The sequence below is a fragment of the Mandrillus leucophaeus genome, unplaced genomic scaffold (genome assembly GCF_000951045.1).
Source record: "Mandrillus leucophaeus isolate KB7577 unplaced genomic scaffold, Mleu.le_1.0 Scaffold336, whole genome shotgun sequence".
NCBI classification, from domain to species: Eukaryota; Metazoa; Chordata; class Mammalia; order Primates; family Cercopithecidae; genus Mandrillus; species Mandrillus leucophaeus.
Window position 1 is genome coordinate 983,623 of NW_012103543.1, and position 25,260 is coordinate 1,008,882.

Sequence of the window (25,260 nt, forward strand, 5' to 3'; positions counted from 1 at the left end):
AGCTATATTCAATTCTACAGACTGAGTTATTTAACTGAACAAGTTCTTGTCTCCAATACACACTCTTCTTTTCTCGGTTGAGTTGTAACACATACTTTTTTCATCAACCTCTAAAAAAAGTAACAAAGACTCCATTCTTACAAACCAACTGAAGAATTCAGGATAATTTTTCATGTAGCATCATCTATTAAGTGTTCAATATTTCCAAGCCACAATCTAACTGCCTATGGCATATCCTGAATTCTGATATATATATATAAAAAAAGAAACTTATCCAATTCTATCTGTGAAATTCATCTTTCTTGAAGTCTGATTGACAAACTACCTCAAACACTCAAACTGAAACAAGTGGGTGATAAAACCACTGAGATAACCATTGTCTGTTCTGTTTCTTAATTTCTACATACTTCTTTATACCTTTAGTGACCTCACATCTAGTAGAGCCTATAGGAATTACATGTTTGAATTAAATAAATTTTTGGCCTTTGTCTTTCTGCCTTATGGATAGATTCTCTGCTTAGCTACTGATATTTATTTATCCATTACTGTTCAAATTAGCTAAGTGGCAAAGTCCATAACGTAAAAAAAAAAAAAAAAAAAAAAAAAAAAAAAAACTGTTTAGCTCTATTTGAAACTAAAGGATCTCTCCTAATTTTACATCTAGTATTTGCTCTTCGACATAATTATAAGAACATATCCACTCTTACTACTCTTGTTTCTCTTTCCTCCTCCTAAAAAAAGTATATTAAAATTGAAGGCATTTATTTTTAATTCATCAAAATTGGTCTTGGCCATTGTATTTGTTTGCCTTTTTACCTACTGAAAGCTGCAATTTGGAGAGTAATGAGGGAGAGAGGTCACTGAGAAGAAAGACATTATTTGATATCAAAGTAACATTACAATAATAAGGATCTTTCCCCACATACTTCAAAACCGACTCAGAATTTAGAAAATAAAGTACAATTACTTTTTAAAGTGGAAATTTAAGTAGAAAGTTAAAAAGTTTAACTACTTTATTTTTAAATAGTGAGCTCCCACAAAGTTGGATTTTAGTCCATTTTGTTTACTACTGAATCCCCAGGCCTAGAACAGTGCCTGCCACATAGTAGGGGTTAGCTCGATAAATAAGTGTTCAATGAATAAACTACCTTACCCAAAAAAAGTTGAAACTTGTTTACTAGCTGTCAAAAGTTGGTTCCTTCATGTATAAAATAGCATCAACTGTATAATTGGCCCCTACTTCCTCCTTTTACAGAAAGTCAACAAAAGAACTGTAACTTTTTACCTAAGGATCAAAGGTGTCAACCTATTGGCTCATGCTACTTTAAAGTCTTGGATAATAGTCTTTGGTAATTTTTAGATAATTTCTTTTGTTTCAAGCTTGAAAAGAAGTATTAACAAAGATCAAAAAAAATAAATCACTGATTCAGAACAGGAAAATGCATATTAAGAAGATCAAAATATAGTATGTAGAGGCTGTGAGCTAGCCTTCTCAGCACACAAGCCAAATCTTGCTTCAGATACTGAAGTATCATATTGGTCTCACTTGGGACCCATCAACACAAAAGGAATGGGGAGAACTTGGAAAGTAGAAATTCTAAATGGGAGGTAAAAATAATTTTAAAAGTATAAAGTGACCCATGCAGTCTCAATACATAAAACAGTAAGCCAAGAGATAGAAAAATACAACCAAATTGAAACAATGGCTAATTCTAGATGGTGGAATCATAGGTAAGTTTATTCTCACCCACAATTTTCTTTATGTCCAAGTACAATATGTATGTAAGACTAATGCAGTCAGAAAGAAAATAATACAAATACTTTTTAAACCAAGAAAAGAGCCAAGGGTAAAAATCATATGATATATGAAGAAAACTTAAAGGATTAAGATTATACAGCCAAAGAAGAGAAGGCTCATGGATAATTTAACAATCTTCATTGCTTAAAACAACCATGGACCCAAAACTATGGAAAACACAAAGAATGGGCTTATTTCTCATTTTTATAAATATAGATAGATACATACATACATACATACGCACGCACACATACTTACAGGAAGTAAGCCTCACAGAGAAAGGGCAAAGGGCACACAAGCTAAGCAAAAGACAAAAGAAAAAACACCCAGATAATGAGAGTATTGCTTAAGGCAGCAACTCTTATGGTGGGATATGTAGATGCAGAACATGAAAAAGGACAAAGGGGTTTGCCTCCTCAAGAGGACACTGCAGAATCTCAGGAAGAGGTGTGTTACTAAAAGGAGACATGTTTAAAATAAAGGTTATAATAGAATCCCTATTGTACCATAATTTAAGTATACCCATGGAAGTATCCTATGTGTGAACATACATTCTAGAGTAGAAAAATATTTGAGAATTCCTAACCCAGGGTCTACAAGGTGAAGGACCCTGGATGGCCACAAGACAAGATGGGCAAAAGCATTTTCTCTTGTAGGCTGGGGTAGGGTGATCAGAAATGTAAAGTCTTTTTGAAAAGAATCAAGAGACCTCAATTTAAGCTTTGTCCCACAAAGCTAACTAGAAGTTTTCCTAATGTCTATATATTTTGTTATATCCAAAATTATTTGGGAGAGTACAAACCCCAACTTTGCAACCTCCTTGCATTTCATGGTCAAGAAGTCGTACTATATACTTTAAAAACTTCCATTTAGCTACCATTTACATTCAGTTTCTCTCTTCTGAGTTGTCACAGGGGTAATAAGCAAGAAATAAGCATCATCCACATAATAAAGATGGCCAACTTCAAGTATCATAATTGTACCATAAGTAGGAATATCTAGAAATCATGCTTTTACTTATAAGAATTGCTTTACCAACAGAAATGTCAAGAATGTCAGATGCCTTGGTTAATTGGGAAGACACTTGGAGGACACGTGGTGTTTTCCAGGCTCTTCAAATCTCATTGCATAGGTGGCTATATCCCTTTGATAGCATGACAAGGACATGTGACCACAGGTATCTAGAATTAGAATGGTTCAGGCCAATTCAAGCCTTCACGCTTTCACACTGGGTCTGCACCAAGCAGATAGAAAACACATAATAAAAATCTAAATCTTACATTTAGGATAGGAACTGCTCTCAAACTTTTCTGTTTTCTCAGGCAGTGCTACACCTGACAAACACAACCAAAGGAAGTATTCAACAAGAAATTCAAGTGGCTTCATTCTTCAGAAAGGAATAGTAAGGATTCACCCAGCACTTACTATGTGTTAACTACTGTACTGAACACTTTACATCCTTTATTTCTCTGAGGTCCTTAGGCTATCTAGTTCTAGCTATTCTCCCTGAAGTTAAAGTTGGGCAAACTCAGAGGTCCTTGGAAATCCCCGCCACCCTACCCACCCCCAAGCAGCAGCCAGAGAGGTATCTAGACTAAGACCAGGAATTACCTAGTCCTGATCACTCAAAGAGGATGAAGACTACATGGTACAACTGGATGGGGAGAACTGAAAAATTATATTTTTATTATGGAAAGTCTGGCACCACTATCTTGCATCAGAGCAAATTCTGATGGAGTTCCAAACCTGAATCATTCTCTTCAGGGTTGTTGACTCACCATATTTGGCTCTTTGACATATCACTTGCTCATTCTCTCTTTCTCTCAGCTTTGCTGTATACCCTCCTGAGACAGAAAGGGTGCACGAAATTGGTGAGAGGTGATAGAGATCAAAGGGCAGCATTACCCTACTTGTTCCAAAGTGTAAGCCCCGGGACTGTTCTGTCACTCTCATCTCTACCCACAATGCTTTTATTTTCTGATGCTTATTGATCCTCGACCAAAAAGCTTATCACATTCCCATCCCCTCTTCTTCATTCCATCTCTCTTTCCCTATGTCATCCCCTCTACCTACATACACATTCACACACACACACACACACACACACCCCCCTCATAGTCACACACATCCCTTTTGCTTCAAAGGATTTGGGTATCACATACTCAACAGAGAGAAAAGAAAACATTCATATCTCACCAAAGCCATACTCATGTACCTCAAGTCAGAATTTGACTTGCTTGGGAGTGGTTTCAATGTATTAGTTTCACAGTCACTAATCAATACCACACAAGAATCCATTTCAAATACCTTTCTTTTAAATGGAGCTTTGACAGCCCATGTTTAGGGCAGACACTAAAACTAGAAAGAATTCTTTCTGCATCGCTTTTGTGAATACAGGATGTTGGCAAAAGATTATTAGAGTAGCTCTTTGCTGGCAGTTTCTCTTTGTTCTCCACATCTCAGAAACCTGCTAAACTCAGCTGCACATAAAACAAAGCAGAAGCATTTTGGTGTGGGCAGCGATGCACCCTTTGGGTAGAGGGCCACATAAGTATTGGAGAAAACACTGTTTAAAAGTCAGCATTACCTCCCAAGTCAGTGATTCCTTTTCTCTAGGTTGCATAATGCTACATAGTGTTCTGCTACATTCGTCTGGGCAGTAGACTCTCGACTTGCTTACTCTTCTGGTCTATTTTGAAGGGATGTGAAGGGAAAAGCTAAGGAAAGCCTCAAAGGTGGCGAGCTCTAAGTTTATGAACAGCAAGAAGGCAGTCATATCCTTCTGCTTTGCCGTGAAAATCAAGCATCACCTTATCGTTTCCTCACCAAGATTAACTCCTGCTTCCTGAAGAGTATTTCTGAGGTAGAAAGCAGAGGTGGTGAAAAAAGAGGGAGCTGAAAAGTCCAATCTGTCAAGCTCCATTTTAGAAGAAAGGAAAACTGAAAAGTGAACGTATTTAACATGAGCCATTTCCTGCACTCAGGAGGGAAGAAAGCACGCTAGGAGCTCTGTGCAGGAGGAGATCCGCACTGGTGTTATCTCTGACCTGCAGCTTAGCCCCAGTGTCTCAGCTGCCAAAAAGCTCCCATTCAACGTTGTGCTGAGTTCATCAATGCTCCACGTGTCAGGATCCTAACAGGAAAAAGCAGGACAGACAGTCTCTCCATTCAACCGCCTGGGGACCTCATGACAACTAAAATCCCCTCGCAGACCGTCCATATCAACCTTCGGCAGGTCAGAGCACGCAACCCCTTCAGAACCACAGGCTCAGGCCCACACCCTTTCCCCTTGTCAACATTGTCACTTTAAACAGAACATCGAGCCTTATCACGAAACCTGAAGTAAGTATGACAATTAAGATGGATTGCAAAGCCTGCTTGTGCTTCACAATTAACAATCACTTGGCAGCAGGTTCCACGCAACTGTTGGGGGGTATGGCAAGAACTTTATCCCTGCTTAGTGCTGCATTAGCATATTTAGTAGGCTGCAAGACATAATTCCTAAGATATGAACATATTTTTGTCTTTTTTAAAAATCTGCAATTAAGCTATAATATGTAGAAACTCTGCACCAGGCAATCAATGTGCAAATACCAAGATGGAGTTGGGGTAAGAAGGGCAAACAAAAGAAATGTTCCCCCAGCATCGATAACAACCTGAACCAGTGGCTGCTTCCAGAGCCACAGGTCAGCTAGAAAACTGTGGCTCTTTGCTGTTCGTGACAAAATAGGGGAGCAGGGGTCTGGTGTTGCCCCACCGCTGCTGGCATCAGGTGAAACCCCTGTAAGAGCATAGCTACCTGCTTTAAACACACATATCTAAAAAGCAAAATCAAATCAGCCCCTGAAGTGACCCTGGTGGTTACTTAACAAACTAGGCATTTTTCACAGAAAGCACCTTTTGATTCTCAATCTCTGAGTAATAAAAGATGTTGATAAAACTCACAAAGGCACTTTATTCTACAACTGTGAGGGTTAGTCCTCAAACTTCCCATTATTTTCCTTAGTGGTTGGCACATGTGCCACGCCGATGAGAAGGGCTCAGGGAGTGCAGAGCCTGGACCAACGTGACATGCCTAAAGACAACCCAAACTACCATTCCAAACTTCTCCAGTGTGCTTGTTGCATCGGGCCTACCGTCCAAGCCTCTGTTGGGGCTGCACAGGGAAAGAAACACAGCCAGATCTTTCTGAGATAGCCAGGACTTTGTCTTTCTTGACATCTGGGTTGCAAGAAGGCAGGATATCCTGCCAAATACATTACAGCTGTGAGACCCACCTTGTGATTAGGACTCAGCCGAGGCTGAGGAACACAAGAGACAGAGGTGAGGAGTTTTCTGGCAAACAAACCTCACCCTCTACAGACACCTCTTTTAGAAAAGAAAACACACACACGTACACACACACGTACACACACACACACACAAAGTTTAGGTGAGCAGCTCTCTAGTTGCATAAAAGGAAGCATATGAAAGTAACAAATGCAATTTAGCACACAAAGTCTTTCTTTACAAAACCAGAAAAGTAGCAGATGAAAGCACCTGGCTGTCTTGGCACGCCAAAAGAAAGTCTTAGCTGTGACAAAACAAAACAGGTGTACAGGTATGAAACTTTTGCTTTCCAATAGTGCCCCTCTCTTCACTGGAATGCTTTGACAGGTGCAGAAGTTCAAGTTACAGTGGGGAAGTAGCAAATAAATACACAGCATTAGCGTCTGACGTGCTTGCTGAGCACCCAGGGATGTTAATAACTGGCAAGGTACACTAATCTCTGATTGCAACATTTGGTTTACCTTAATCTGGAGGGACAGCTGTATTAAAGAGGGAATTATACTAATCAGTTCAAGGCCCTTGCATATAAAACTTCCCATTAGGCTTAAAGTACACCAGCTTATGCTCATTCTCTAGGAGCCTTACATCTGGTTCTGAATAAGGCTGCCTCTCATTTGCAAGGTACAAACTGAAAACAAGGGGGAGGGGGGCTGACAGTTGCTGGAGGATGGGTGATAGAAGAGGAAGCTACTAATTCTTTGAAATTTTTAACAGCACAAAACTAGCTTCTGGGCATCTTAATACTAAAAGAAAAAAAAAGGATGTGTTATCAACCCCAGGCCATTTTTTCCTGTTACCGGAGGTGACCAACATAAAATAAAATTGATGATGTCAGTCAAAAACAGCTAAGCACAAAGCTTGGCTTTGTTATCTTAAGTCAGAAGGTATGATAGGCCATGCCATATGGCTCTAATCCGTCCCTATCTCCCATCACCTAACAGGAAACCTTCATGTAGCATGACCTTATTTGGCTGGTTCCAGGTTAGGGCTGCCCAAAGGGGATTTTTCTGTTTCTGCTATATCCAAAGGTTTATGTTGATTTTTTTCTGAGCCCTGCAAACTATAAATCCGACTGATTACTCTGCACTCTTTTGCTTGACTGAGCCTTTACAATCAGACATCCCCGTTAACAATAAGCTCCTAATGAATCAAACATCTATGGCATTAGTTTCACCTAGCTGCCTCTTTCCCATGCACTGTGCTGCTTTGTCAGACCTGGTTTGATGAGAAAAGCTAGTGACACTTGCTGCACCTATTGATAAACAATTCAGTAATGAGGGGCATAACAAAAATTACCTACAACAACCTGATTAAAAATGACAGGCAAAGCTTACTCCTTGCCCTATAGTGAAGGTAACTCTGGCACTGTGGAGGGAAAATAATGAGGTAAAATAAAATTTCCTCCTTTACCACAGAGTTCATTTCTGAATGTGTGTTTACGAAGCGGTGAAAATTTTTTTTAGTCATGTTTTACATTCTTTCAGGCTATGTGATTATCCATAATGTTAGGAACTCCTAGAATTCAAGATGCTTCCCTTTCAACTTTCTGAGATTAACTCCCTGCTTTTTCTACTTAAATTTTCTGAATAACCTAACTAATATCGAGATCTTCACTTTCTTTCTCAAATGTGAGTCTAGTCATTGAGGAACTTAGCAGTACAAGTACTAATAATTAGTTAAGCGTAGCATGGGGATAAAAAGAAAAATTCTAACACACACACATAATTTTTTGAACAAAGTAGAAAAAATTTGTGGACAATATCACCTCCCTAAAAGGAATAACTTAACCTTACCATGGGCATTGAAGTTCTTTTTACTGGGGTCACCCAGAGGACCTTTGCAACCTCGAAACAAGCTTCTACCCAGGGGAGGCCAGGCTCTCATGAAAGCTTGATTCAAAGACAGAAATGTGTGGGTTCTGCAATTGTGTAGCAGCATGCTGGGAGGGTTTCCATCCGTGCACAGATGCACTTGAAAATCAAATATGGACATGAGGAATGTTTTTTGGATATGGAAAATGAGTGCTGATGACATGTTTATACTTCACAGATGGATCCAGTACAGAACCATTTTTTGTAAAGAAACAATATCCACCATTTGCTATTTTTGTTTTTTTTTTTTTTTGAGGAGCTACAAAATGGTGGCACAAAAAGTGAATATTCCCATCGTACATACTCCACCTGTTCCTTGGTCTTACAACTGTCTTCCATCCTGAATGTAATCATTGACTGTTGTAGTCTTATTTTTTCTCAAATGTTATCCAAAAGGATGTGAAAAAAGAAATACAATACACAAAGGTACTTGGAAGAGGGAAATGATTTGAAATTAATTTACTACATATGAAAAATTGGAAGATGACAAATGCTATTAAGTAACAAATGCCGAATTTAATCTTGAAAAATGCATTTTCTTATTGGCATATTTTCTCCTTGTATCTGATATCAAATCAATTTTTGAATGTCTTCTATCAAGAGTTTTGCATGTCTTCTTTATTCATTTGGCCCACCATTAGCCAAATACCACTCTTAGCTATTGGAAACTCTGGAAAATGCAAACACTTCATGTTAGATTAATTTCATTTATTGTCTTATTGTTGCTACATGATAATGATAAATATTTCATAGTTATAAATATGAATTAAGATAACATGGAAATGCACAATATATATAAGATATGTATTTATAAGATAATTGAAAACATTTAAGTGCCAAAGAACATTATTAATAACATTGTTTGTAAACTTTGCTTCCTCAACAGAAGATATCAGAATCATCAAATCTTAAGTTATTGCCACATCAGTAACATTAATTTGCCATTTCAGGTGTGAAATATTGACTAAAGTGATCCACTTCAAAGATACACAGATCAAAAAAAAAAGGTATGGATGTAAAATATGAAAATTAATAGTTTGATTTGTGCAGTATTTAACATATTCTGAACATATTTTCATATTTGATGAATATTTTTAAGGGTTCCAAATAATATATAACATAGTAACATTAAAATTAATTATTTTCTTACTATTGATCAAACTAATCTTTCCTGAGGTTTTACCTTTCTTACCATCTGTATTCATGACCTACTGAATTCCACAGCTGACTTTAGTGAATAATATTTTTATTCTAAGAATTAGTCTGAGGTTAAGAATTAAAAATAGAATATGAATCCAGGCAAATGATCAAACAGCCTGAGACTGGATAACAAAATCTTGACAATGTACATAAATCCGCATGTTCTTTCGACCCTTCGTTTTCTGGCAGAGTACCAAACATCAATCTGTGGTTCCCCGTTCTATGGTCCTAACACCTTGTTATCATCCTGGTGCTAACAAAAGCCTGTGTACACCTCTCCAAAGAAACCAAGTCTTGATTTTTATTACGGATTTTTGACACATATGAATAAGGCCAAAACATTTTATAAATCCTATGTTACTTTTTGCCTGTATATTCAAAAAATAAGTTTTAGTCAAAGCCTTAATGTAGTTTTAGAGTTTCACAGAAAATATTAGTACTCTACTTAAATTAAACTTATTAAATTTTGAAAGTCAAAAAATGAACATATATCTTTCCAATTATAGTGCTTCTTACATAGTTACGTTATTAATCATCGTTTTATAAATACATAGAATATAGAGCTGGAAAAATATTAGAGATCATTTGTTTCAATTCTCTTAAGTGTTAGGGAAAGAAGGTCTGAAACATAATATTCAAGTTCACATAACAAGAGTGCAGAAATTGCTTTCTGAAACTTGCTTCGAACATTCTGTTTGAATATTTTGTAATGATTAGTTATAGTGGACTAATTTTATGTTACTAATCACATTCTCTAAGTACTATATCCAGTATTATAATAATCATGTTGGGAGAACATCACACTAAGAGAATAAGTGAATAATTTTTAAAAAAGTTAATCATCTAGATTCTCCCAGCAACTAAGTTGTTGCCTGGATGTAAGGTGTTTCCCTCCTCTTTAAGGTCATTAGACTATTAGTGAATGAGTTAATAATGTGATAATACAACCAGGTCCCTGCTGACAAGCAGAGATTATGTAACTCGTAAAGATGCTGTTGACCAAGGAACAGCTTAAATAAAGGGACTTTCTGGCTCCATTCTATTGCTCTACCTTACAGTGTTAACATACTGGCTATTCAACTACATCATTGCTATGACATTGTTTACCATCCAAATATTTAAAAACTAGAATTATAGAATCATATGGTATGCTTTCTGAACCAAAACAGATGAAGAAACTCTGGTCTGTGGAGATTAAGTGATTTGCCAAGATCAAACAGGTAGTTAGATATATCTAGAAAGAAGCAGTACAGGATTACAGCATTTATTTAACAAGCAGATTTTGTGTCAAGTCTATAATAACTAACATCAATTTAGCTTATGGAAAAAAATGAGCAGACCCTTTACTTTGGGGGTTCGGCATTATACCATTGCAAGAACAAGAATAGTCACTCTGGAGAAATGATAATTTTATTTGATCAGCAGGTATACAAAAAGACCACACTCCTCTATCAAAGTAAAAGGGCAAATACCAGTTAGTACAACTGAATATCATGCTTTTGAAATTTGATTTCCTTTCTAAGCCTTTCCCTGGTTTCTATTTTTATAATCTGTCATATTTATTATGAAAATGTTTGAAGAAAAATATGGTAAGTGTTTATAGCATCACAGTTATCTGTAGAATTGAGCTATAGTTTTTTGGAGAGGTAGATTGGGGTCAGAAATTTTTACTTAATTTTTATGGAAAAAATTAACATGTTTATTGTAGAAAAAATTATAAAGATAAGCAAAAAGTAAGTGGATAGATAGATATATAAACTAAAATCTTGTATCTCATGATACCATGTTAGTATCTAGCTTTTCAGACTTTTACCTGTGCAAATATGCACACAAAAATATTTTAGCACAAAGATGAGGTCTTGCTATGCAAAGCATCTTTTGATCTGACTTTCGCTCCCTAAGAATGCATTGTGAATTACTTTCCCTGGCAAAAAAAAAAAAAAAAAATCATCTTTTTGCCATCAAAACAGTCCAAGACACCATCATCTCTCACCTCCTCTGTTTGAAAACCGTATTAACTCACTTCTGACCACCTCTTCAGATGACTTTGTGCATTACAGTCAAAATGAGCTATTCAAATGCAACTCGGGTTATGTCATTACCTCTCACCTTCTTAAGACATTTTATTTGTCTATATCAGAATTTCTCCAACCTCAGCACTAGTGACATTTTGGACCAGACAGTTCTTCTTCTTCTTCTTCTTCTTTTTTTTTTTTTTTTTTTTTTTGAGACAGGGTCTTGCTCTGTCACCCAGGCTGAAATGCAGTGGCGCAATCTTGGCTCACTGCCACCTCCGCTTCACAGGCTAAAGCGATCCTCCCACCTTGGCCTTCCAAGTAGCTGGGAACACAGGCGTGCACCACCACGCTGGGCTAATTTTTGTATTTTTGGTAGAGACAGGATTTCGCCATATTGTGCAGGCTGGTCTCGAACTCCTGGCCTCAAGCGATTCTCTCACCTCGGCACCCCAAAGTTCTGGGATTACAGGCACGAGCCACTGGGCCTGGCATGGACCAAATAATTATGTGTTGTGGAGAGCTGACCTGTGCATTGTAGGATGTTTAGCAGCACCACTAGCCTCTACCTACTAGATGCCGATAGGACCCTCACCACTTGTGACAATCAAAAATGTCCCCAGATGGTGCTAAATGTCCCCTGGGGGACATAATTACCCCCAGTTGAAAACCACTGGTCTATGCCAATAACCAAAATCCACAGCATGGCACACAGGACCCTGCATGCTAATCTGGCCCCTCCCTGCCTCTCTAGCATCGTCTGACTTGACTCTTTCTCTTGCTCTTTGTCTTCTTCAACCACTCAAGTTCCTTCTAAGTAGTCTAAATGTATTTGCTCTGTCCTGCACAAGATGTTTATCCATGCTGTTTCATCTGCCTGATAACATTCTTCATCTATCCATCTCCCCACCTTTTGCCTAGGTGACTTCAATTCATCCTTCAAATTCCGTTTGAAGAATCACCTTCTCAGAGCATCTTTTCTGACCTCTTTTAAGAAGTCTTGGACGGACGCGGTGGCTCACGCCTATAATCCCAGCACTTTGGGAGGCCAAGGCAGGCAGATCATGAGGTCAGCAGATCGAGACCATCCTGGTCAACATGGTGAAACTCCGTCTCTACCAAAATACAAAAAAAAGAAAATTACCCAGGCATGGTGGTGCGTGCCTGTAGTCCCAGCTACTCAGGAGGCTGAGGCAGAGGAATTGCTTGAACCCGGGAGGCAGAGGTTGCAGTGAGCCGAGATCGCGTCACTGCACTCCAGCCTGGCAACAAAGTGAGACTCCGTCTCAAAAAAAAAAAAAAAAGTCTGAATCCTTTGCTATGTGCTTTTATGGAACAATAGGCCTTTCTCTCAGACCTGCTATCTCCTTTTGTTTTAAGTGCACATTTATTAATATGATTGTTTCTTTACTATTTCCTTCTCTAGACTCAAAGTTCTGTGGACAGGAACCTTGGTATTCCCAACACCTAGCACAGTGGCAGGTGCACAGTAGAAAGTTGAAAAACACTTGTTGAATAAATGACTGTGCCAGAATCATTATATTTAATGGATGTTATAATTTTAATGAATGTACCATACATGCTCTTACCATTCTGAGATTGGGGTAGATTTTGAAAGCTGATGAGCTAAGTAAGAAAGTTTCAATAATACCTTTCAGGAAAGGCAAGTCTTTGAGAGTTTCGGGCAGAGGTGTGATGAACCAAAACTTATGTTTAAAAAGATCCATCTAACCATGCAAGTGAAAGGAAGTGGAAGCAGAGAGTTTAGTCAGAAAACCATTTAAATCATCCAGTTATACTGTAAAAATAAATTAGGATGGGTGGTGTTGGTGGAACTGAAAAGAAAGAGACGATTATAACAGAAATTGTGAAGTAAATACTGGAACCTACTGCTGTGTAGGACTTAGGGGGAAACGGACCAAGGTAGAACAACCCAGAGACAAAATATTCACTCTGTGCTTCTGACTCTGCCACTTATCATTCAAATAAGGAAGAGCAGGATAACTTCTCTACATCAAAGTCAATCTTGACTTGCAAAATAGTCAAAAGGGCAACAAAAAGTCATTTATAAAGCTTGAAGGTCATGAAAGAGTCCACTATTATTTTCTCCATATGCTCTTTATTTTTTCTTTTTTTTTTTTTTTTTTTTTTTTTTTTGGTTTTGTTGTTTTTGTTTGTTTTGAGTCACCCAGGTTGGAGTGCAGTGGCACAACCAGGGCTCACTGAAGCTTCAACCTCGGGAGTTCAAGCCATCCTCCCACCTCAGCCTCCGAAACTGCTGGGGTTACGGTAGGTGTGTGCCACCACACCTGGCCTCAATATGCTTCTAAACGGAAGAGCCAATACTCCCAAATAATATCATCCTTACTTGACAGAGTTGAAGCAATTTTCCTTAACCTAATGTTTAAAGGTGAGAAGGGATGGCTGTCTCACATGTATGTCAGGCTATATCCTAAGGTCTCACTGGTATTAGAATAGTGGCTGATGGGGATCTATAACACTTCTATTCCTACTTTCTGATAGTAGTTCCAACCCTGCCAACAGTTACAGGTGATATATGTTTAAGAAGAAAATATGTTTCTCCTAGCAACAAAAGGGTGTGGCTTCCTCAGACTCTGTCTTTTTTGATCCAAAAAACAAAAAGAGTTCTGGTTCAAATGGTGTTTGGCATTAATATAAAGAAGAGAATGCTTCCATTGGTGAAACTTAAAAGCTACAAAAGTCTGCCTAATGAAGATATTGAATACTTCTTAGTTCACATATGCATGTTTATAATTTAAGATAATTGAATTTTTACAATTTTTATACAGTTTTAGGTTATAAATTTTTATGTAATTTAAGATTATAAATTTTATTATTTTTATATAATTTAAGCTTATACACAGACCAAGGCATTGACTATTAGATATGATTTCAGGCATTTTGAGAGAAAATGCCCTAGACTTTTCTAAGTTTGATCAGAGAAATATTCTGAATGGAGTCTCTTTCCACTGTTAGCATTAGATATGTGAAGGTGTATGTGAGTCTTAATTTTTCCAGCAGGATCAGTTGTGTAATTTATATTTATTCTCATCTTAGCTGCACTAATTTATAAATACTAATCCTAATTAAGATCCATACATAGTAACTGGTATATAAATAAAGATATAACAATTGTATTATTTTCTATTGTTTACATTTTAAATTATTCATTAGGATTCAGCTAATCAAAATAATTTCATCTGTAGGCAAAGACAAATTTGGTTCACTTGCACAACCAACTAAAAAAAATCCTCTGAGTAGAATTTTAGCATTATAGACATGTTAAGTTTTTTTAGTTCAATCGAATCTGCCTAAAAGTATTTTCCTATCCAGCATGTTGAATTGCAGACCATCAGAGCTCTCGTTTACTATCTTGTAATGCAACAAACAAAACCTACTTTTGTTTGTTACTGGTTCCTATTGGTGACCCTGAAAAGATCAAGTTACATGTGACTTTGTTATTTTTCACTGATGGTATCAATTCTTCTAGTGACAATTACATAGGGCTGCTATAGTTTCTGCTTTCACTCTTAAGGGGATAACTAGTCAGTAGAGTTGCCTATGAAACCCAACAGTAACCCACAAGGCACAAGTAGAAATTGCATATGCTCATCTTTCTTTATTATTCAAAACTAACAACCTCATGAAGGTTTCAGAAAATGTCATAGAGTCAGACCTCTAACATCATGGCAGTTTGAAGAGAATAGTGGTTCTATCAATAAAATGTCAGGGAAGATTTGCATGGTGAACCTCTGACTCTACTTCAAGGGATGCAATTAGATAAATATGTTAGATTTAGAGAATTGATCTAAAAATGTAGCTGCAGTCAGTTCATAAGGACTTCATAACTTTAATATTTATGAAATACATTAATGTTGTCAAAATAGGGAGAATCAGACAGAAAGAGCTGTCACGGGTCCTCACTTTGCCAAGCTAAATCATAAAGAAGGGTTACTAACTCTGCCACTGTTTTCCATGTGGAGACCAGATCTTTTTTTGACTACTGGGTAGCCTCTCCCTGGCTCCACAGAAGTTCATGTTTACTACATTTGACCTCTGCGCCCAGCACTCCCAGACCTCTCTAAGTATGTGCCTACTGTAACATCAGATGGAATCTTTCTGCCTCCCTTTGCTCCCAATAGTTTTAAATTAGCTGAAGTTAACATATTTAATTGAGAGCCACATTATAACATTGTTCTAAACACTTTGTCTTAAATTACATGAGGCACTACTGGGATTTTAAATTTTCAAGTCACAGATCATCTTGAAAGAGGTTACAGTCAATTGTTTAATAAAGTGAATCACTGAAACTTTGAGCTCATTGAGGTCATTTAAAGCTATATCCTATGATATTCCAGTTAGTTCATTCAGTGTATATTTATCAAGTCCTACCATGTGTAAGGCATCGTGAACCAGAACAGACATAGCTTTATGGAGTTCCAGGTCTCGTGATGGAACCAATACTTCAGAATTTGTGTTCAATTATAAGCAGATATGAAGACATTCTTTTAAAAAAAAGTTTGCTTTATTTGATACAAGCTCTCTCATCCCAACCTTCTACTCAATCGTCTCTTTAGTCATGCATATTAGTATTTGATAAAGAAACTCATTTCTAACATCTTTATATGGTGGAATTTATGATGTCATGGTTAAAACAATGGTCTTTCGTGTCAGATACGTCAGAAAGTAATGCTGCTTCTGCCACTTCCTAGCTTTATGGTTGGAAAAAATGGCTTAATCACTCTGAACCTCAGTTTTTTCATCTGTAAGGTAGAAATACTTATTTTATTTTTTTGGTGACATCATGAGGATAAAATGAAACAATCTGCGTGGAACCTTTAGTATATTTTCTCACATCTAGTGGGCATTCAATAATAGCTTTTAGTGTAAAGAGGAGAGTTTGGGTGCGGAAAATGTGCATGATGCATTTGGTAACCAATATGACTTAGCGGTACCAGTAGATACAGTGGCAGAACTTTCTTCCACTGATAAGGGGGAAAAAAGTAAATCTTGATGGAACCACAGGAAGCTAAATATCTAGATCTAGAGGAAGGAGAGAACTGTGGTGCTGGAGAGAAAAAAGCATCAGGAGTATCTTAGCTGGGGTTCCACTAAAAGCAGAGCCTGAAACAAGGAATAAGATGCATGTTAGTTTTCCCTAGAAATAAGAGGGAGGGAATAGCGGGAATAAGGAGGGGTTGGAGGAAAAGCCAAATAATGTTCCTAAAGGGTACCTAAGATTCCTGCCGTGGAAAATAGGACCTCTGAGAATGCCTAGTGCTTCTCAGAATTGCCTGTTCAAAAGATCGGTGGCTGGAATACTTATCACACAGATTGCCCTTATCACACAGAACTAACAGGTGTTAGTTCCCCCTATATTTCTGTGCTAGGCCTGAGGAATCATGAAGCAGGCTTCTGTAGCTCTGGAGAAGGCTCTGAGGCAGAAATTGGGATGATTCACAGTGTTCTGGAGGTGGGACAGCCCTGGCCCAGCCTAGGTTTCCTAGGAACTGTCCTCTAAAGCTATAGTGAAATCAGAAGGGGGCATGAGGCTCCAAACTTCTCTTCTACAAAGAGTCCTTCTGATAAGCCATGGAAAGCATCAGAAAGTGAAAAATGGTACTAGCAAAAGTGAATGCTTTCCCCAAAGATAAATCAGATATTTGGTTTTCTGGTAGCTTTGGCGCTTTGGCTTAGTTTCTAGATTATTATTAATCTAGCCACTAGATTATTGTAACCAAAGTTAAATGAAACAAAATAAAAGTGCAAGGACATGGAATCTTTCCCCTCCCAGAAGTTCTTACCAGGGTTAGAATCACAAGGGTTTTAAACTTGGTTACCTATATAGTCACAATACTGCCACAAAAAAAGATGTGGCTTCACTAACATAATATATCACTGCATCATTCAATTCTCTACACCTATAATCACCGAACACTCTAGTCAAAGCCTGATCGATGTAAGCTAGACTCTTCCATCTTCTCTAATGTCTCTATATTAGTCAGGCTGACGTCACAGTATACTGAAAATGACAAGTCACAACTTACCCTAGGAACATGATACAGGAAATTAAACTCAGCATTAAGGAGCTAAAAAGTTTTTGGTTTCTATTTGAAGGGGGCAAGTTGGTTGGTCTATCTAGTCTGACAGTAAAAGGTAAAATCATTTTAAAATAATAATTTCTGAGTAATTCAGTTACATATTTAATGCATGGCTGTAATTTCTATCCAACCAAAGTACTACCTAAGGTTGCCAGATGAAATACAAACATTGCATGGGACATGCTTATCCTAAAAAAATATTCATTAGTTATTAGAAATTCAGATTTAACCAGACATTCTTTATTTTTGTTTACTAAATCTGGCAACCCTAGTGCCACCTCAAACAAAAGCAGAGAAAGAAAGAACTGCTCACTAAAACAGACCCTAAGTGTTTTGGAATGATGTCCCATATGTTTTAGGACTTTCCAGTAGCAGCAATATTAATAAATTGATATCTGAATTAACTGTAATGGTCTACATATTGTTTTCTTAGGCATGTTTTTAAAAACTTTTCAAAGCATTTCAATAATTTATTTTGTCACAACATGGCAATTTGTATCTTGAAAAAATATTGTGATGGTAAGAGGAAAATCCCATTTCAAATCATTTCAAATGAACTTTCAAAAGACTCTCATTTACTTCAGTCAAGTAAGCATATCTTAAAATGTTTTCATATTATTCACTTATTCTCTTATAAATAAAATGGTAATCAACTTGTAAGTCCCAGAACCGTCCTGCAAAACTCTTTGATAAAAGAAACATCCAAAAAACACATAGAGAGTCACATCATTTTAGTTGCAAGATTCTTGTTCCAGCTCACTTTCCAAAACAATTTCAGTCAAGTAGAAATGCTCTGACAGTCCTCACTTAGAATAGCAAATAATCCTTGCCTTTTCATTCATTCACTCATTACCTCTCTAAAAAGAGAATGTGCAGTTACCAGAATTTTATACAATTAGTGCTCCAAGAGTGTTTTAAATGCAAACCTATAAGAGGAAAGTAAAAACAAATCAAAGTTAATTGTGACTGGCTGGAACAAAATGCTTAAATCAATAGAAGGATGGCTCATCTGCTCATCATTTACCCATTACCTGGGAGACGAACACCTCCTGCTGTGCTTGATTTTTGATACAGATTTACCATTGCCTGTGTCCTACAGACACACGCTAAGGAAACCCAGACCTTATTTGGCTCCCTCTCTCATTATCTTCTTTGCACTTAATAACCTTACTCATTCTTATTTTATTATTGCTTCTGTGCTCTTCTTTGCAAGGTGGGCCTATACACACACTCAAAATTAGAGTTTTAAAACCTTATAAAGAAGCTAAGGACCTTACTGAAAAGCAGCCAGAGAAGGCACCAATATCTATCTATGAATTGCTGTCTTCCCTCCACTAATCATAACCTGATTATTATGATTTTTCAGAAACCCCCTCAAATAGAATACAACTTCTTTCACAAAGCATTCCTTGGGGAAAAAAATGTTCGTTAAAATATTAAGATAGTAGAATCAAATGAAGAGAAATAAAAGCCCCCTTATTTGGAAATATAAGGTAGTAAATTCTTTACTGAAATGGCGGCCTTTAAACCCAGACACAGTTTCCAGGTGACAGACTTTGGGGAACAGTCATGGGCAGATACCTCCTCAGAGTTGGAGCCTCTGGCTTTTGAAGGCCACGAATACTCTTCACTCTTATCAATGAAGACAAACTCATCTTGAGACCTATGCTGCCTCTCTGCAAATGCCCTTTACCATAGCCAAGTACCAAACAAATGGAATGTAAAACGTACCTGCAATTGAAGGTTAATACCTATCCCTGAATTAAGTATACACCAAATTTAGGTATCTCTGCACAAGATGATTGTGTTGATACGTTACTTTTTTCAGACGATCGTACAAGTGAAAATCTTGCAGCTGTATCCTAGTAGTAGTGGTAGTAGTGACGATTTCCAAGGAAAAAAGATGTAAAAGATCTTTGAAATAAATTCTAATTTTTCTCATTCTATTTGACAATTAAACAGATGATGTGTAACTACTACCACCATATATTTACTGGCAATTACCTTCTGTTAGCTTTCTAGCTATGTTTTTTACTTGTACACATGGATTAGCTAATATAAGAACAAAGAGATGACCACATGTGAATAGTAAATGGACTAATGCTATATTACATTTTTAGCCAAGTACACTCAAATAGGCCAACTGGTCACTTGAAAGTTAGAAATATGGTTCCCATTTTTAACATTGGAGTATAAATATAAATGAAAAAACCTAGGAACACATTGATACAACAGAGGAAAACAATAGCATAGTTCAAAGGATGGAAATTTTGATGGTGTACAGAAGGAAAAAGAATAAGGAAAAGTCTAATAAAAGTGATAGTCAGCTTTAGCCTTTCAATTGACTATTGGCTTATATTCCACCACCACTCCTCAGTGTGACCATTTACTTATTTATTTACAGGACAAGACATTCATAACCAATAACAGGGTTGTAATGATAGTAAATGTAGGATTTATGATACATTTAAAAAAAAAAAAAAAACACCTTTAACCAACACTAAAAAGCCACCAAGGATTGGGGTGGAGGGTAGTCACCTAGCTCGCGGTTTTATTTAGTGACGGTTCCACTTTTTCACTCACTGCCTGCAAATCAGCATTTTTAGTGGACAAAGGACTCAGCAGCGGCCTTATGATTGCTTCTTTTCAAATGGTAATGGCTATCCTAACTCCTCTGCCAGGTTTTTCTTACCAGAGCACAAATTGCAGTTTACAAGGCTCTGAGGGGGAAAAAAATCTTAGCTGAATATCTTTTTTTTTATTCGACAAACTGACATGTAAATTACCCTTTAAGTGCTCCACTCTAGGGCTCTGATCATCTCCTAATTGTCACAGTCAATTGTAGCCAACAGTCTCTTCAATCCCAAGCGCTTTGACAACAAGCACAAGGATCAAAGCAGAATCAGCTCCCTGCAATATCCTTCTGTTTAGGATGCTACAAAACGCCCGCAAAAGAAAGGTGTAAGGGCATTGCTGTAGAGGAAACTGAGAGTAGCAAGTATTACAATAGTCATTTTCGTCATCTCTGAAATTATGCTGTATAAGCTGCCATGATCTTTAATCACATGTGCAGAACAAATACATAAACCTCCCGGGCAATTAATATGCTCTTAAGATTATACTAATAATCGAGCTTTACAAACAACACGGTCTCCATGGCTTAGGAAAACTATAACACCGTTATGGGATAGCAATCATTTCATAGCAGCTTGAGTATCAAAAACTATTGTCAAACATACTCCATATTTCAGCATAAATTCTAAAGCACAGTTTTGATTACTTGGTTTGGTGTCAGGATTCACTGCTTCTCCAAACTAAATAGCCCATTGCAAATTCTAGAGTTTCTTAAAAATTAACCTAGAAATGTCCAACTGGAAATGTGGCACCAAATCAATTAAAAATGTGACACAAAAACTAATTTCAGAAGAATAGATTTTTTTTTTTTTTTCTTACCAGAGGTAACTCTGTCTCACTGCTTTACTGGAAGCAAACTTATTAAAAGTCATTACATGATCTACAAACATAATCCCTAAATAAGATGTAACTATCAGGATCATTACTTTATAAAATATATCAATTCTTTCTAAGGTAGTTATCACATATCACTAACTTTTTAAAAAGAATACTAATGTTTTTTCAAAAGATACATAATTTAATCCTATCGATTATAACAATATAATAATTCAGTAGAGAGAAATATCTGATGACAAATCTGTATAAAATAGCTACTTTAAAAATAGCCTAAGGGTTGTCAGAAAAATGACAAATGGAAAGAAATCAAAGACGTATTTGATACTCCCCTTACAGCTTGTCTTGTTGTACCCAGGTATTATGCACATACAGCATGTAAGGTCACACATTGATTGACAGCCCTCCTATGCTAAAGAAAAGAACTGAAAAAAGAGGCAGCACGTGGCAAATACCTCAGGTTCCTTTCTCAGCTAGTTCACTCAAATCCCCCTGTAGGGGTTTCCAATCCTCCCCTCAATTTCACCTTGAATTCTCTGGTTTGATTGAAGAGCTTCACAGAAGGGTCTATTACAGATTGAGGAATGATCCATTTCACATCCGAAGCTCCAAAGAGCTACTTGTGAGGAATCTTTGAGTGCATTTATCTCACATGTGAAGCTTTCTGCAAAATCAATATGGGTATTTTTCAGTTTGACAAGTCAACATGAAATATCACATAATAATAGAAAAACAGAGTTGTACATTTAAACACAGCCAATACAGTTATCTATGACAAAGCTTATAGTTATTACTTATGGATATTCTTGAATATGTCTGCTCTAAATTCATCCTGATGGCTGAGCTAAAGAGCATAGAAAGTGTAACTGACTGGCCATCATATTTCTGGCTGTTATGTCCTAATTAATCCAGGTTTTGTGGTGAGGGCAGAGAATGGGCAGGAATCATGGCCTTTGCTTCTAATGTGAGATTGATATGATAAGAGGAAGAAAGTAACCAAAGGTGAAAAAAAAAAGAAAGAAAGAAAGAAATAGAACAAAGGAGAATTATTTTAAATAATTCACAGTTAACTAATTGGTGAAACTGGGTAAAATGATCACCCAAAGAATGACAACCATGTCTTAAATCCCCACCACAACTGAGGCAAGTACTAGCAGAATAACTGACATATTTGTGAGTAAGTGACGTATTTGTGTTGGGGTCTGACAATCTTTGGGTGAATTCCAAGTTTATTTTACCATCTGCATAAGCTTGAGGAACATGATTTCTCATCTCCAAATCTCTGTTTTTTCATTTTGAAATGGGATTAATCATAAGATTTTATCTTGTACGCTTTCATGAGAGTTAAACAACATGCTGCATAAAGCACCTGGCACATAGAGAATGTTTCACTGTTGGTAATTATTGATGAAATTATTATAGTTTCATTGAACCCATTCACCACATCCCTAGGGCTCTAACCTGGTGCCACTTCTACTGTCCCCTGGGACCTTTCTACATTGTTTGGTGTTCCCAAGTGGTAGATGACAATTCTGGTCAGAGTGTGCTCACTGAATTAGCTCTGGTCCTCATAGAAGAGTGCAGTGCTTGTCTTAAAAACAATCTTCCTCCAGTCAGGAAGGCTGTCCTCATCAACCACATGGGAGAAAACCAGATGGGAATGTGAAAAGGAAATAGAACTCAGGCGCAGAGTCCAAATCAGCTGATCAATCCAGGCAATCAGTGAGGTGAGAGATGGAGAGAAATGTCACATATGGTTTTTCTTCATATGGCAGTATGTTACAATTAATAATGGAGTTATCTCTATATACCCCACGATAGGAAAGACCTTAAAAACAAACAAAATAAACAACCCTCAGGAGAAACCCAGATCTAGTTAAATAGATCACAGTAACTATTTATTCCTCTCTCACATTTTTCATAACCTATCATTATGTAATACCTGATTATCTGTGCTTGGGCCAACTAATTTGTAGAATACTTGAAATATATTTCAAATTTTTTTTAATTAAAAAATTTTGATTTTAGGTTAACTCTCCCCACCACTCAGAATAAATCCAGAGTAGACAAAACATGTGAGTTCAGAGTCATAAAAATTCACGTTAAAAACAAAATAAGAAAGAACATCAGGCCAGGCGCGGTGGCTCATGCCTGTAATCCCAACACTTTGGGAGACTAAGAAAGGCAGATCACCTGAGGTCAGGAGTTCAAGACCAGCCTGACCAACATGGTGAAACCCTGTCTCTACTAAAAATACCAAAATTAGCCGGGCATGGTGGCACATGTCTGTAATCCCAGCTACTTGCAAGGCTGAGGCAGGAGAATTGCTTGAACCCGGGAGGGAGAGATTGTAGTGAGCTAAGATCGTGTTATTGCACTCCAGCCTGTGCAACAAGAGTGAAACTCTGTATAAAAAAAAAAAAAAAGGAAAAGAAAAGGAAAAACATCATTATAAAGCACAATTGAAGTTTAAAAACTCATATCCTATATTCCAAACTCAAATAACTAAGTATAAATGACTTTGTGTTTAATTAATTCAAACAATATATATCAAGAAATTAATATATGCAATACTGTTAATTTTTTAGCTACCCTACTGTTCTCCATTATTAAAATTAAGCTACAGCTTTCATTCCAAAGACAAATTAAAATATTTTCTTACATGCTGATATAGAATTACAGGTACAAATCGAAATAATTTCCTACTTAAAAAGGGTCATTTCTTTAAAATTTTATTTATTTGATTTGGATTCAAAATACATCTTTACTAAGGAAACAAATTTATAAATAATCATTAAGTTCGCAGATTGATACATAAAAACATGTTTAATGTAAACTGTATCTGAAACACACTAGTAATACCAAGTCTTGAGCAACTCTAGGTTATAAGGTCTATAAATAAATTTAACCATGTGAAAGCTTAGCGAGTGTCATCGGGCACTAAGTTTACAAATTTTGGGACATACCAGGCAAGAGATCAGACAGAAGGATGGATCAGTTATGAGTTCAGGTGATCACCATTCTTATCACCACCACCATGTCAACATCATCATCATTATCATACCATATTTCACCCAACATATTAGTACAGCATAACTATTAAAATGATAATGGTAGGTAGCCAATAAGATGACATCTCATCATCTTGTATTTTTAAGTGGGTAGAAATGAAGTGTACCAGGATGTCAGAAACTTACTATACTCTCTCTGGCACATAAATATCTTCCATGACTTTTATATTTCCCACTCAGGACCCTGAGCATTTTTAATGTACTTTCATTTAAGCAAATAAAGCTTCTAAAATATCAGTCCACGTTTCAACATCTCCTACTTTTAGATTTTGCCTTGTACTATGGCAAGCCAGACTCCTTAAGCACAGCTTTGGAAGGTCTAGGAAAGAAACTAGCTTAGGACCCATTTAGCATATTCCTTAGCATTCTGGTAGTACCACAATATCAAGGTGAATATTTGCCTTTAAAAAAACTCTCGGTGGAAAATAATTTTACAACTTTTCTCAATTATGTATTTCAAAGTTTATCCTCCTTCAGTATCAGGGTTTTCTGCCTTATCCCATTTCTGGTTTTGATTTTAATTATAAACTTTACTACTCAAAACTATCAGTAATATCTGTCTTTCAGGTACTGCAAGTGTGCCAGTAATAAGCCTCATGTAGTTCAACTAATAAAAATGCTGACTATGGGCACTCGTTCCTGCCACTTGTCCATACATTTCAAGTAAGTACGCACTATCCCTATGGTTTGCAATCTAAATGGTTTGCCAACCTAAATGACCTCTGTCCTCATCATGTTGTATCACAAAACATATGCATGCCCTCACTTTAAATGGAATTAAACAGAGGCTGGGAAGGAGGAAGAAATAGGGAGTTATTGTCTAATTTTTGGAGTTTCAGTTTTGCAAGATGAAAAGGTTCTGGAGATCTTTTGCAAGGCAATATGCATATACTCAACACTACCAAACTATATACTCAAAAAATGGTAAAGATGGTAAATTTTGTGTTTTTAACCACAATTTTTTAAATAAAAAACTAATAATGTAGTCAAAGTGCTTTAAAAAATCTCATATCCTGTTTTTTAAGTGTTAGGCAACCAGGATCCTATATCTCATACCTAATTTCTTTCCCATAAAAATGTTGCCTGGGAAATTGTCTCTAGAGTTTTCAGTTCCAAATGAACTAATATATGACTTGACATAGGATAAATTGCACATGAAAATACAGGTCAGACTGGGCACAGTGGCTCACGCCTGTAATCCCAGTACTTTGGGAGGCTGAGGTGGGGGGTCACGAGGTCAAGAGATCGAGACCATCCTGGCCAACATGGCGAAACCCCGTCTCTTCTAAAAATACAGAAATTAGCTGGGTGTGGTGGTGCTTGCCTGTAGTCCCAGCTACTAGGGAGGCTGAGGTAGGAGAATCGCTTGAACCTGGGAGGCGGAGG

At 37.0% G+C, this 25,260-nt stretch overlaps 1 long non-coding RNA gene across 1 annotated transcript in view; it reads right to left on the bottom strand.

Annotated features, from left to right (window-relative positions):
- Positions 1–8,442: 8,442 nt before the first annotated feature.
- The window catches only part of LOC105545683, a 57,921-nt gene continuing 41,103 nt past the window's right edge, over positions 8,443–25,260 (bottom strand). Inside the window, exons 2-3 of the long non-coding RNA XR_001006969.1 lie at positions 21,330–21,467; positions 8,443–8,668 (exon numbers count right to left, since the gene is read on the bottom strand). This is a non-coding gene — a long non-coding RNA (uncharacterized LOC105545683). The remainder of the gene's footprint in view (positions 8,669–21,329; positions 21,468–25,260) is intronic.